This window comes from Pteropus alecto, unplaced genomic scaffold, assembly GCF_000325575.1.
Source record: "Pteropus alecto unplaced genomic scaffold, ASM32557v1 scaffold155, whole genome shotgun sequence".
NCBI classification, from domain to species: Eukaryota; Metazoa; Chordata; class Mammalia; order Chiroptera; family Pteropodidae; genus Pteropus; species Pteropus alecto.
Window position 1 is genome coordinate 15429441 of NW_006438113.1, and position 13157 is coordinate 15442597.

Below are 13157 nucleotides of genomic sequence, written 5' to 3' on the forward strand. Positions count from 1 at the left end.
AGGGGCTTTTAAGTCAGCCTAGGGGATTGCAAAATGCTTATGCAGAGGTGATATTTGAGGAAAGAACATGAGTTTTCTCAGCATGTGATGGTAGAGTGAGGAGGGAAGCTATATCTGGTATTTAGAAGCAAAAAAAAAATTTTTTTTTGACTGGGGCTGATTTAGTCAGAAAACTTACTGGAAGCATATCAAATAATTCATAGCATTGCCAGGAAGCCTGCAAAGCCACTTTTGGTAGGCTAGGAAAAGTCCAAGATCATGGCATAATGATGCCACAAAACCAGCCTGGTGTAGACACTATTGTCCCTGCTACTGGACAACTGTCCCCAACTATAGCCTGGCACTGCTGCCTTTAGCATTCTCTGTGGCTGCTATTGTAGTCTCTCTGCTCACCACCAGGATGGATCCTTACGCTCCCTGATTCTTTGCATTAATAGCTCCGACTGAAAATTAGGGGGTGGGTGGGCATATTTGATTGACTGGGCCTAGGTCATATGCTGCCTCTCTGGCTGCAAGGGAATCTTCAAAAGCAAATATGTGGCTTTTTCAGCTCCTACATAATGAGATGGAGGAAGAAGGAATGCATCGAAGTCTCACACCTAGATTCAAAAGGAGAGCAAGTCTCCTGAATAGGAAGGGAGTTCAAATGATGGGCAGCCCTCTTCCCTTAATGACAGGAGAAGGATATAGGCAAGAGAAAGATATTTCAGATAATTGTATGTGAACATATGCAAACATGAGCCAGCATACAGTGCTGGGAGGCCTTCTAAGAACTCAAAAGCAAACAGGAGAGAAGGGGAGGAAGGCTGGAAAGGCAGACAGGGAACTTGTTTTGAAGGCCTTATGCCTATAAGTTTTGACTTTCCTGGTAGCGAGTGTGGAAGATACAGTTGGTTGCTCACTCAGGAGCCATTCATCTATCTTCCATACCAATGGAATTCCAACTTAATGTGAGTGGTACACCCAGCTAAAAATGCTTACTTCCATAGAATTCTTCATAGCTGGTTGTAGCCATGTTACACTGTTCAAGTAAATGAGATATGAACTGAGGGTTCTTATCTCTCCCCTTACTAACTGAATACAGATGTGAGGTCTGGAGGTATAGCAACCATTTTAGGATGGTGAAACACCAAGCAGGGGATGAGCCTATGCTTAAAAATGGCAGAGCAGAAAGATGGAAAGAGCCCTGTTTCATCTGAGAATTGCCTATTCCCAGATTTGAGAGAAACTCCAATGTGTTTAAGTCACTAGAGTTGGGTTTTCAATCATCTGAAGCTCAATGTGATCCTGACAGAAAAAGGAAAGGAGACCAGCTAGGAAATTAAACTTATAAGTGACTGGAATGGGGGCCGAAGAGGTGGGGATTAGGCAGAGAGGATGGGTTGAAGATGTGAATGTGGTGAGTGTTTATGTTCAGTTAAGTCTCAAATATGATGGGGGCTCTGTGGGTGGAATCTACATCAGGTACCACAGAAAGCTATCCCCAGACTTGGGGTGTTAGGGAACCCCTAAGAACATCTGGAAAGCATGGGGTGGGAGGGAAAAGGTGAAAGTGGGCTAAAGGGAACAGAAAGGGTTTGTGCAGGGTCTCAAAGACTAACCTCACAATTTTCTTTTACTATTGAAAAAATACTGGGCTGATATACAAATGTTAGAAAACTAATTAAGCAAAAAACTTAAGAAAACTGTTAAGCCCTGAATCTCACCACCCAGAGATAATAACTACTGCTATCATTTTGGTTATTTCTTACCAGCCCCCATTCATTCTCTATTTCTCTCCCATTCTTGTCACATAAATGATTACATAAATGAATTGTGTAACAAAAATGTGATCACAATATACATTGTTTTCCAACCTGTCCAACTTTTTGCATTTAGCGATGAATTGGGAAGGCCTTCCCATGTCATTAATATCATTTTAGTGACTAGGCGCATAGTGTTCCATTTCGTGAATGTATCTGTCATGCTTTAGAAGCTGAACTTTTAAAAGTTTTATTATCTCCCATTCCATACCACTGTTGAATGTGGTGGAAGAACCGTGGGAGGTAATTCTGGGCTTGAAGGAGAGGTAGCATTAGCCTTGCCATCGGTTTGAGTTAGATGATAGCTTGTTAAGCTCCCACACTTCCACCAGTAATTATATTCGTTGTATTTTTATTTTGCAAACTTGCACTTCAAATTGAGGAACGAGAGTCTAAAATTGTTAGCTTACCGTGCAGGACAAAGGAAAACTTTTCCCCTTAGCGTAAACAGCACGTTTGTAGCCCTGAAATGCATTGACTTTTCTTTGGCACATACAACAAGTCTGCAGGTGCGCCGTTTAGCCAGCAGGCTTGGGAAATACAGCAGGAAAGGTTATCATTAAAGAAATCTTATAAAAGTGGAAGAATAAAAAAAAAAAAGAGGCAAAACCTTTCCACTTCGCAGCGAGCAGGGTTCGAACCTGCGCGGGGAGACCCCATTGGATTTCAAGTCCAACGCCTTAACCACTCGGCCATCGCTGCTACGAAGAAAGGAAGTAGGCAGAGATACTTTAGTGTGTTAATAACTCCGCGCAGGCGCGTCAAATCAACCGATAGGCGGGGCCTATATCCCGGGGCTTCCTTCTCAAAATCGGCGGCCAGGCTGACGGCTCAAGGTGGGGGAACTATGTCGTGGACGCAAATAAGTGATAGAAACTCCTTTAAGTTGGAGGTTTTAGAAACCTTTGCCTTAGCTATGATGCAAAAATCACAACCTTGTTTCACTTACGATCGCTGACCTGGTTCTTGCCTTCCCGTTTCTTCATTAGGTCATAGAGCCCTGAAACAAAGATCTGCCCCGTTCAGTGCTGCGGGCCCGCGCGCTGGAAAATTTCTGCGAGAGGATGCGTCTTCAGAAGCGTCTCTTGCGGAATTGCGGGAGGGGGTGAGGCATGAGGAGTCCGGCCGCTGCTGGTGGGCTCCCATCTCCCGGGTTTCTGCCCATGCAGTCATCTCTTATTTCCCCACAATGATCCCTTCGTTGCTGAGCTTTACCGGAAGAAATCGGGACCCGAGTGTGGTCTCAGCCCTATCAAGTGATGGAGAGCCTTGGAGGTGGTTTTGAGAACCAAGCTCTGCGCATTAGGTCTGCATTCTACCTTTAAATACCATAAATTCCCTCCTTTGTTAAGTGTAGCTAATGCGTAGGGGCTTTATTCGTGTTATGAGGCATGCGGCTTGAGGGTTGGCGCCACTAACTCCGAGCGCGTGCGCATTTCCTATTCGCAGCACGTGGCGCCTCACCAGCAACAAGTTATGATGGATGGTTTGGGAAGAATAATAGAAGACCTCTTACTAGTTTAAATTTCTAAAACTGTTTGTGGAAAGTTCACCATCTTTCTCGTAACGTTATATTTCATATTAACACGAAAGCAAATCCTTGCCCTTTGTTAAGCCCGGATGTTAGATGACCTCACCTGATAGGTGTGTAAATTTTCTTGAGACGTTAAAAATTTTATGTCTCAATTTTGGTGCTGAGTGTCTAAGTCAATTTAGTTGTGGAAGGGTAGTGAAATACTTGAGAATTGTAAGTTTTATCTAGTTTGTGATTGCGGCTTTTTGACATTTTATCTCTTTGTTCTTAATTTGGCAGAGCTACACCAGTGGTCCCAATTTCCCTATGAATTCTATATGTGAACAGAATTATTCTGGACATTTCTTGGCATAAGTTTTATCATATACGAACTTTACTTTGCACTTTTCCAATAGATACTAACCAGGAAGAAATACAGATTGTCTTTTTATTGTGTTTTTAGATTCTACATGTGCTCTGAGATAAGCTATAATTTAATTTTACTACTTTATTAATGATATCTTGATCTTGACGTCTTTTAAAAAATTCTTTTCTTCTGTGCAGTTGAATAATGTTAATATTTACCGAAAAACTCTTCCTTTTAAAAAAATTTGAAATACAACTTTATTCTTATTCTAAATGAAAAGGAGTGGGAATGACAGTAACAAATAAGATTTCATCACTGAATGTTGTGCTGTGACTGTAGCAGTCTTCTATTTGAAACTCAATAAAGAAACAGCTGTGTTCTAAGACAGCTAAATATGCAGGGTCAAAAATGAAGGTTTTTTTTTTTCAACATTCACTCTGAAGATCATTTATCTCCTTCAGCATCCCAAAGATCAACCACATGTTCTGCTTAGCTACATAATGAAGTGGCAAACACACTGCACCACTGACATCATAGGACAGTTGCCTAAAACTAGACTTCTGATGCTGGGCTCCAGCTTCTTTTTTTCACAGGTCATCATCCTTATCTGGGACAGCAGTTGTCTGACTAACCTCTAGATTACGCTCATGTTGTATTGCCAAAACTGGGTCCGTGACAACCTCTGGTGGGACAAGAACAGGTATGGCAACAAACTCCAAATTAGGGTCTCCAAATAGTTTTCTAACAAGCCAGAGGAAGGAATTTTCTAAATTGTAGTTTCTTTTGGTGGAAATGTCATAGTCCTGAAGATTCTTTTGTGGAAGACAGTTGATTTTGCCTTAACTTTCCTGTCCTTAATATCTACTTTGTTGCCACACAACACAATGGGGATATTTTCACATACTCATACCAGATTTCAATGCCAGCTAGGCACTTTCTTGTAACTCTCGAAGTTGCATCAAACATGATAATGGCACGCTGGGCTTTGATGGTCCTCTGATGATATAGAACGTAAGGGGATGGATGGACCTTAACAACCAAGGTAGCTACATACTTTTCAAATTCACCAGTCAGGTGATGTTTCATGAATGTAGTTTTTCCGTTACCACTGTCACCAACCAATACAAGTTTGAAATGTATTTGGGGTTCTCCTTGGGCAGCCATTGTGATGTTACTTCCAGAAGCGTCTCTGGCCCATCTAAGAGTGGAAAGATGGCAGAAGTGCAGTTCAAATCCTCTTTCTCTTCCTTAACCTCTTCTTTCCCTTTTAAGAGTTCTCTTCACCTGCTTAAAAGCTTGACAGTAATGGGAATTGATTATGGTTAAAAATAGTTCAACCAAAAATTCTGCTATGAGGGTTTTTCTTTTTTTCTTTTTTTTTTTGAGTAGAAAGGAAGACTAAAATTTCTTTGCAACATTTCAAAGGTAGAATACCTACATTTAACATTTAATTTTCAGCTTATAAAAAGAAAAAAATAATTTTCAGCTTTTATGAGTTAAAGATCATCCCTTTTTAGAGATCAGGGCTGATCTTTAGCCCTGGGTGGTAGAGAGTCAGTCGCTGGCTGGCTAATAAAGGCTCATAATTAATCTCAGTTGGCTCCGTGGGTCTCAGAATCATTCGCGCCATTATGAGTTAATGTGGGCTTTTCAAAAAATGCAATAGCTTTTTCTCCTGATTTATCATATTGCTAAAATGATCCAAGAGATCAACTTATAGATTTTATTTTCAAAAAGTGTGAATTTCCAAATGAGTTCTTTTAGATCCAACAATAAGTCTTTTGCATTGCCATTTAATACATTGAGTGGCAAGTAAGGGAAAAGAAATAAAATATATATGTTCCCACACAATTATAAATATATAAGTTTATGACAACACCACCATAAAACATTGATTTGCAACTATGGACATTTTACTTTGTAAAGGTCTGGTGATTCTGATTGCCTCCTCCTTCATGCCACTCCCAGATTCTGTTTTTTTTTTTTGTGTGTGTGTGTGGTGGCTTTTATTAAGCTAATTTAGGTATGTAAAGTGTTAAGGGTGGAAAATTTTCAAGTGAGCCAACTAGCTATGTCAGCTACAGGGAAGAAATATCTTTAGATACCAGAAGTTGTCCTACTTGCTTGTGTGTGGTTTAGGAAGTGTATTGTATAAGATATAAAGATGGCCAATGTCTGCTTCTGTAATCCGTTTACTTGTTAATTAAGGGTGTTGTTCCGGGCGAAGATATGCTAACAGCTACTTCCACTTCTGTAATCTGCTGGCTTGTTCAGGAGACCACCAGGATATGGTCTTAAGCTTTATCAGCTGCCTCCTCTGAAAGCTTGGGGCTGATCTCTAGCCCTGGGTGGTAGAGAGTCAGTCGCCGGCTGGCTAATAAAGGCTCATAATTAATCTCAGTTGGCTCCGTGGGTCTCAGAATCATGCGCGCCATAACAGAAAGAAAATGTGGCTTTTTCTAAAAACCTTTCTTGATGCCACTTGCAGGGATGGAATACTGAGAGAGATGGAGCATGGTGTTTCTTTGTTCTTTTATAGCAAATCAAAATTTATTTTGAATTATTTTGGGGGGCTTTTTTGATTTTTTTTATAAAAAAATAGAATTTTAATGCTGGAAGAAACATTAAAACTAGTTTAATCCCTTTATTTACAGACAGGCAAGTGTGGCCTATGAGTGGCTTGCCTAGTGTTATGTAGCTAATTAGGGGTGGATTGAAGACTACTATATTTTGTTATATTAGCCCAGTGTTATTAGTAGTTTTTTTTGCCTTCATGTATTCCTTGTTAGTCTCTGGCTCAGTGACATGTAGATGAAGAAGTGTGTATGTGGCCGTAGATAGAGCCAACGGTAGGGGAGAGTTGTGAATTAAATGTCGAAGGCCTGTGAGATGTCCGATACTGAATATATTGTGGTAGGTAATTTTTGTTCTTTATTCTAAAATCTATCCTCTCAACTTATGATGATTCTCAAATTACACTTCAGGAGGACCAACTCTCCCTTATTGGATGCAGCCTTACTTCTACTGTTAAGGTATCCCACCCTCCTCTGGCTAAGGGTTGGGCATATGACTTATACTGGTTTTCTTTTGCTGCATAACAAATTACTACAAACTTAGTGGCTTAAAACAACATGAATTTATTATCTCATACTTTCTCTGAGTCAGGAGTATGGTTGTGAGTATAATCCTAGGTTGACTGAGTCCTCTACCTAGGGTCTCATCAGATCCCAACCTGGGGTCCTCTTCTAAGATCACTAGTTTTGGCAGAATTCAGCTCCTGTGGTTGTAGGACTTGTTGGTGTCATTGGAGGACCATTCTCAGCTCCCAGTGGTTGCCCACTGAACTTTGCCATGTGAAATCTCTCTGCATGGTATTTGGCTTCTTCAAGGCCAGCAGGAGAGTTGCTCTCTAGTCTACTACAATGGAGTTTAATATAATATACGGTCATGTGCTGCATAATGCCTTTTGGCCAACGATGACTGCATATACAGTAGTGGTTCCATAACATTGTAATGGAGCTGAAAAATTTCTATCACATAATGACATCATAGCCAGTGTAACATGATAGCACAATGCATTTCAATAGTCTATAGTATTTAGTACAGTAACATGCTGTACAGGTTTGTAGTCTAGCAGCACTAGGCTATACCACGTAGCCTAGGTATGTAGTAGGCTATATTGTCTAGTTCGTGTAAGTGCACGCTATGATGTACACACAATGACAAAACTGCCTAATGACACATTTCTCAGAATGTATCCCTCTCATTAATGACTGTATTATAATAACAGAATTCACTATTTCATTATATTCACAATTCCTGCTCAAGTGAGGGAGGTTATATAGGTGTGTACAGAGGGGGCAGGGATCTTAGGAGCTATGTTAGAATACTGCCTACCACACTAACTCAAACTATGCCGGTAAGATCCTCTCAAAATCCCTGTTCTTTCCTTTACACAATTGTTATTTTTATGAATAGCCACACAACACACACATAGTAACCAATAAGTTGGGAAATTTTAACTTAGCTGTTCTGTGTGCTTTTGTATTTTATTTGAAAGGAATAGAGTTGGCATCAACTGCAGAGTTTTAGAGGCTTAGTTACCATTCAGGATTCTTGAATTTAACTTTATATTAATTGGAGAATAACTCTAGCTGTATACTTTGGACAACATATAAGAAGAGGATTAGTTCAGGTTGGCCAAGAAAATTAGTTATTGGCAACAAAACACTCATGGAGATTTAGTTGGTAACTTACAGGCATCATAATAAGTGGTGGAAATAATTATGGAATTGCTGCATTGAAAATGACTGTGTTTTTGAAGCCTAACTGATTTATTGTGGGTCGCTTATTAGTTATTTTATTACTTATAAATATATGTTTGAAGAAGACCTAGTTAGCACTAAAGCAACTTATTTATTGACTTTCCCTATATAATTGGTCCTTTAATGCCATGATTAATTAAGAATTAAGAAATAGAAACAAGAAGGATGGAATCTTCTCTTCTAAAAGAGTGTGATGCCAGTGTGACAGTAACCTTGAGTTTTCTGAAGTAACACCCGCTGACTTTGGAACAGCAGAAATCTGGACTTATCAGACATCTTAATCTACTTTTAAGTCTAATTAAATATCAAAGGGAAGACTAAATTATTAAGAATGAGATCTTATCCCAGCTTATTTATAAGAATTGAGTTCATGCCCTATAAAACTCTCTGGACTGGCTCTCCCAATGGAATTGGTGGTAGAGAGGTTTCCAAGTGGTTTATTTTTATTTTTCAAATATAGTCGACATTCAATGTTATATTCATTTCGAGTGTATAGCATAGTAGTCAGACATTTATATAACTTACAAAGAGATCCCCCCAATACGCCTAGTACTCACTAGGCACCCTACATAGTTATTATAATATCATTTGTATTCCTTATACCAGCAGTCCCCAACCTTTTTGGCACCAGAGATTGGTGCTCCTATGAGAATCTAATGCCTGATTATCTGGCGTGGAACTGAGGCGGTGATGCTAGCTCTGGAGAGCGGCTGCAAATACAGATGAAGCTTCGCTTGCTGCCCGCTGCTCACCTCCTGCTGTGCGGCCCAGTTCCTAACAGGCCATGGACCACTACTGGTCCATGGCCTGGGGGTTGGGGACCCCTGCCTTATGCTGTACTTTTCATCCCTATGACTATTTTGTAACTGCCAATTTGTACTACTTAATCCCTTTACCTTTTCCACCTAGCCCCACAACCCTCCTCCCATCTGGCAGCCATCAGTTTGTTCTCTCTATCTATGAGTCTGTTTCTGTTTTGGTTGTTTGTTTATTTTGTTTTTTAGATTCCACATATAAATGAGTTCTTACGGTATTTGTCTTTCCCTGTCTGACTTATATCACTTAGCATAAAATCCCCTAGGTCCATTCATGTTGGTAATGAAATGGTAAGATTTCATTCTTTTTAATGGCCAAATAATATTCCACTGTACATATATACACATCTTCTTTATTCGATCTATCAATGGACTCTTAGGTTGGTTCCTTATCTTGGCTATTGTAGATAATGCTGTAGTGTACATAGGGATGCATATGTCTTTTTGAATTAATAAATACCCAGAAGTGGAATTGCTGAGTCATAAGGTAGTTCTATTTTTAATTTTTTGAGGAACCTTCATACTGTTTTCCATAGGGGCTATACCAATTTGCAAACCCACCAACAGTGCATAAGGGTTCCCTTTTTTTCATATCTTCACCAACATTTGTTTGTTGATTTATTGATGATAGCCATGCCGACAGGAGTGAGGTGATGTCTCATTGTGGTTTTAATTTGCATTTCTCTGGTGATTAGTGATGTTGAGCATTTTTTTTTCATGTCTATTGACCATCTGTATGTCCTCTTTGGAAAAATGTCTATTCAGGTCCTCTGTCTATTTTTAAATTGAATTGTCTGTTTCTTGGGTGTTAAGTTGTATGAGTTATTTATAAATTTTTGGATATTAACCCCTTATCAGATGTATCATTGGTGAATATTTTCATCCATTTGGTAGGTTGTCTTTTTGTTTTGTTGATGGTTTCTTTTGCTGTGCAAACTTTTTAGTTTGATGTAGTCTCATTTGTTTATTTTTTGTTTTGTCTCCTTTGCCCGAGGGGATATGTTGAAAAAATATTACCAAGAGCAATGTCGAGGTTTACTGCCTATGTTTTCTTCTAGGCGTTTTATGGTTTCGGGTATTACATTTAAGTCTTTAATCCATTTTGAGTTTATTCTTGCGTATGGTCTAAGAAAATGGTCTAGTTCCTTTTTTTAAATGTATCTGTCTAGTTTTCCCAACACCATTTATTGAAGAGATTGTCTTTACTCAATTGTATATTCTCACCTCCTTTGTCATAGAGTAATTTATCATATAGGCCTAGGTTTATTTCTGTGCTCTTAATTATGTTCCCTTGATCTGTGTGTCTTTTTGAATGCCGGTACCATGCTGTTTTCATTACTATAGCCTTGTAGTATAGTTTGATATTAGGTAGTGTAATTCCTCCAACTTTGTTGTTCTTTCTCAAGATTGCTGTGGCTTTTTGGGGTCTTTTGTAGTTTCATATAAATTTTAGCATTATATTTTCTAGTACTGTGAAAAATGCCATTGGTGTTTTGATAGGGCTTGCATTGAATCTGTAGATTTTTTTGGGTAGTATGGATATTTTGTATCCTGCTATTGTATTGAATTCATTTATCAGTTCTAACACTTTTTTTTTTTTTGGTGGACTCTAGCATTTTCTACATATAGTATCATGTCATCTGCAAATAATAACAGTTTCACTATTTTTCCAATTTGGGTGCTTTTTCTTGTATGATTATTGTGGCTAGAACTTCCAATTCTATGTTGAATAGAACTGGTAAAATTGGACACCCTTGTATTGTTACTGATCTTAAGAAAATGCTTTTAGCTTTTCATTGTTGAGTATGATGTTAGCTGTAAGTTTGTCATATATGGCCTTTATTATATTCAGGTAAGAACTGAGAGTTTTCATTAAAAGGGTGTTGGATTTTGTCAAATGCTTTTTCTGTATTTGTTAATATGATCCTATGATTTTTATCTTTTGTTTATGTGTAGCACATTAATCAATTTGTAGATATTGAACCAACCTTCCATGCTAGGAATAAAACCCATTTGATCATGGTGCATGATCTTTTTAATGTGTTGCTGGATTTGGTTTGCTTATATTTTTTTGAGGATTTAGTGTGTATGTTAGAAAAATATCTTGTTGCAAACTGCTGCCTATTTTTGTGTTATTGGCTCATTTTTCAAGTAAATATGTAGTAAGGCTTAGGGCCATTCAATTACTGATGAGCTCTGAAATGAAGAGTTATATTTTTTACCCGAAAACAGAGGCATTTTTAATTAGGAAGTTATAGCTATATATCTTATATAATAATAATAAGTGCTTAGAACATATAAAGGGGTCTTCTCAGCTTGGGTGACATTAGTAACATGAGATTTTTACTGATTAAGAAAGTAAAGTTAACAATGGTTGTTAAAATTATGATTTTTGAGATTTTTATGACTTTTTCTAAGACCGTGTCCCATCGGATGCTCAAATAAGATTTTAACTTAAGTGAATAAATATCTATTTACTCATAAACATGTTTTAATTTAAGCACATTTAAATAATTGTTTTATATAACATAGTACTTTTGTTTGATTTTTAAAATACAAACCCCACAGTCGGTATTATAGAAATCTATAAATTTTGTTTTTCAATCAAGCTTTACTATTTATCTAATGATACAAACACTTGTTGAAAGCAAACAGTTGTAGTATAACAAAGCTCATAGTGAAAACAGCATTCCCTGTTCTATGCTCCCCGTTCTCACGTCTCAACATGAGAACCACCTTTAACTCTTATAAGTTGTTTATTCTGGTATTTACTCCATCTTTCTAAACAATATTCTTATACCGCTGTTTCTTGAATTTTTAGTTTCATATTTTATCTCTTGACTGTTTACATTTTAAATTAGCGATGGTATTTGGTCAAAACAATATTTGATGTTTACATTATTATGATTATGTAATTATTATTCATAGCTAAGCCATATATTATACTGTGATTAAATTTCCTTTGTACTAGAACTTTTATTTTCTCAGGCATTAATGATTATAGTGTTCTTTTTGTTTGTTTAATTTTCTATGATTATCACCAATTCATCCCCAAATTCTCTGAGAGAACTATAAATCTCTCATTACATTTAAACACATCAGGTAATCTATTAGATTTCCTTCCCTCACTCCATCAATCAATTTTTCCTCCGTCTCTGTCCCTTCTTTCTCCCTTTCTCCTTTCCTCTCTTCCTGCTTCCTTGCCTTTCTTCTTTCCTTCTTTTTCTTCCTCTCTTCTTCCCTCCTTTTCTCCTCCCTTTCTTCCTTTTATTCAGGTACTCCTTCTAGTGCTCTTCTATCTTCTGCTCCAATCTGGACCAGTTGGTCTTAAGCCTACTGCTCCCTTGCCATCCCGGGATCTCCCTTCAGTTCTCTCCTGTAATGTATTCTATTGTTTCCTGGATCACAACTTCCTCTTTCAAGGTTTACTTTCTCAGTCTAGTTAGGGGAGCATTCCAGTAGCTTCCTTAGAAAGCGTGAACGAGAAGGAAAGTATATTTTTCAACTGCGCACGTCTGAAAATGTCTTCATTCTTGCCTGTGTTCCATAGTGTGGCTGGGTAAAAAATTGTAGATTTAATCGAAGTTTAACAAGAAGTCTTGACATTTTTTAAAAAAAGATTCACGAAGAAAGGTCCAACAAGGGTATAACTTTGTATTTATTTTGAAAAATGCAAGCCATCTGAGTCTGATCTAGTTAAAAGTTATCTGCTCATCTCTCTGCTTTTTAGCCGCAATATCTATAAAGTTTTTCTCAGAAATTTCTGAGATTTTCTCTGGAATTATGAACAACACGTGTGAAGTCAGACTAAGACTGTCCTTCTTGTCCCTGGAAGAATAAATGAAGAATCAGGGGGTTGCGGGACACCAATCAAATTAAATACTTTTGGGAGATTAGCTTTTAACATTATTTGTCCATTGGGTTTATATATAAGAAATCCAACATTTTTCTTTTAAAAGTTTTTTTCCTCATAAAATATCAGGACTAAGAACCTTAAAAGGACTTGAAAACTGTGAAAGTTGTCTTGCCAATTTTTTGTTTTACTTATATGTATATTTTTAATTGAGGTAAAATTGACATAACATAACATTAACCATTTTATAGCATGCGATTCAGTGGCAATTAGTACATTTACAATGTTGTGCAACTGCCACCACCTCTATTTAGTTCTAAAATGTTTTTATTGCCTCAGAAGGATTGCTAAATCTTGATACTAATCTTTTTCTCAGAACATAAACTTGGACCTTTGCTTTAAAATTTGGTCTTAGTATATCAGTCACTCTGGAAATAAGCCATATTATTTTATCTTGACCATTCAGTTCCTTCAAAACTACA

General features: G+C 37.7%; 1 non-coding gene and 1 pseudogene across 1 annotated transcript; both read right to left on the reverse strand.

Moving 5' to 3' along the window:
- Positions 1–2422: 2422 nt before the first annotated feature.
- Positions 2423–2504, reverse strand: TRNAS-UGA. The gene has a single exon. It is a non-coding gene; the product is annotated as a tRNA-Ser (tRNA).
- A 1437-nt stretch (positions 2505–3941) lies between these two features.
- On the reverse strand, positions 3942–4846 carry LOC107195903 (annotated as a pseudogene).
- Between the last annotated feature and the right edge of the window lie 8311 nt (positions 4847–13157).